The sequence below is a fragment of the Capra hircus genome, chromosome 15 (genome assembly GCF_001704415.2).
Source record: "Capra hircus breed San Clemente chromosome 15, ASM170441v1, whole genome shotgun sequence".
NCBI classification, from domain to species: domain Eukaryota; kingdom Metazoa; phylum Chordata; class Mammalia; order Artiodactyla; family Bovidae; genus Capra; species Capra hircus.
This window is the reverse complement of record NC_030822.1, coordinates 66,544,628-66,546,599: the sequence shown is the minus strand read 5'-3', so window position 1 is coordinate 66,546,599 and position 1,972 is coordinate 66,544,628.

Below are 1,972 nucleotides of genomic sequence, written 5' to 3'. Positions count from 1 at the left end.
TCATATGCATGGTTTGCAACTATATATAATATTGTAAGGGTTAAGCTCCAAAATATACAAGGAATTCTTACAGTTCAACAGCAAAGGAAAAAAAAAAACTCTAATAACCCCAATAAGAACTCAAACAGACGTTTCTCCAAAGAAGATATACAAATGCCCAAAAAGTGCATGAAAAGTGCTCAAAGTCACCAATTATCAGGGAAATGCACATCAAAATCAAGATGAGATATCACTTCACACCTGTCAGAATGCTATAATTGAGAAAACAAAAGATAATGAGTGTTGTCAAGGATGTGAAGAATTGGAACAAAGCACACCTTTTTATGGGAATGCAAAATGGTGCACAGCTGTGTAAAACATTATGGAAGTCCTTTAAAAAAATTAAAAATAGAACTACCATATGTTCCAATAATCCCACTTGTGTGTATTTATCCAAAATAATTGAGATCAGAATCTTGAAGAGCTATTAGTCTCCTAAGTTCATTGCAGCCCTTTTCACAACAGTCAAGATGTGGAAGCAACCTAAATGTCCATCAACAAGCGAATAAATATGATATAGACTTACAATGGAAATAATGTTTGGTTTTAAAAAGAGGAAAAGTCTGCATATGCAGCCGTATGGATGAGCCTTGAGGATATTATGCTGATTGAAATAGGCCAATCACAGATAGACAAATATTGTACAATTCCACTTACATGAGGTCTCTAAAACAGTCACATACACAGAATAAAAGAGTGGAATGGTGCTCACTCAGCTGGAGAGAGGGGAAAGTGGGGAATTACTAATCAATGGACATCGTTTCAGTTAAGCAAGATGACCTGCTGTTCAACATTGTGCCTATCATCAAAAATTATTTATTGTACACTTAAACGTTTGTTGAGGGTACGTTAACAAATGTGTTCTTGCCACAATAAAATAAAATAACAAGTTTCTGCTTCCTAGAAAAATAGCCCATCCTGTGCAGCCCTGTCCAGCTTCCAGGCTGTAAAGCCCTTGAGAGGTAGGCTGGTGCTAATGACTGTACCTCCAGCCTTTGGCTGAATGGTTGACAGAGCAGAGACACTCGGGCAAATTTATCAAACAAAATCCAGTAGGGAGCGTAAACTGACGGCTTCGAGCAATGTCTTTGTTACTTGCCAAGTCGATAACAGGGTGGGGGCGAGTGCTGCAGGCTGCATCTCTACAGGAGGATGGGACAGCTGTGAGAGGAGAAGCAAGGAACACAATTCACATATAATACTAGTGTGAAGGTCCTCATTTACCAAACGCCTAGATCTCCAAAGCATCCCAGTTTCTTGAGAAGATTTTACTTTTTTGACTTCTTCCTTCTCAACTCCTTACATCTCTAATATTTCTTTTTTTCCCTGTTTGCTTAGGTTTAAAAATACAAAGATTGCAGAAAAATAGCAAACACTTTATATACCTATATTAAGAAGGGTCCTGATAGGAAATACATGGCAAAGGAGTAAGTGAGGTGCAAGAAAACCACAAGAAATGCTGCTGTACCCCAAGCATTCAGGAAACCTTAGCGTCTTAAAGGCACAAGATGGGGTGCTGTTACCAGAGCCTGATAAGAGAAGGCTTCCTAATAGGAGCTTTCATTTCTGCAGAGAGGGATGGCGTAGAGGAATGAATACCCAGACTCCCTCCCTCCCATCTCTGCCCCTATTCCCAGCAGGATGAACCCAGTGGGAGCCAGAGGGCTGGGAAGTCAAGCAGAGGGACCAGCCTCCTGGATCATCAGGGTGGAGAAGGGTAAAGTGTGGATGCAGAGGGCGACAGGGAATAACCCCCACACCCCTCCATCTGGAAGCAACAAGTGGGAACAGTTTGTTATTTTTGCTCCTCATCTTAAAAAAAGAACTTAACAAGATAGAGTTAGGCCTCTTATTTGTTCACCTCAGTATTCCATTCTCCCCCCTCATCAGAGACAATTTTGTGAATTTGGTGTATGCTCTTTGTGTATATTTT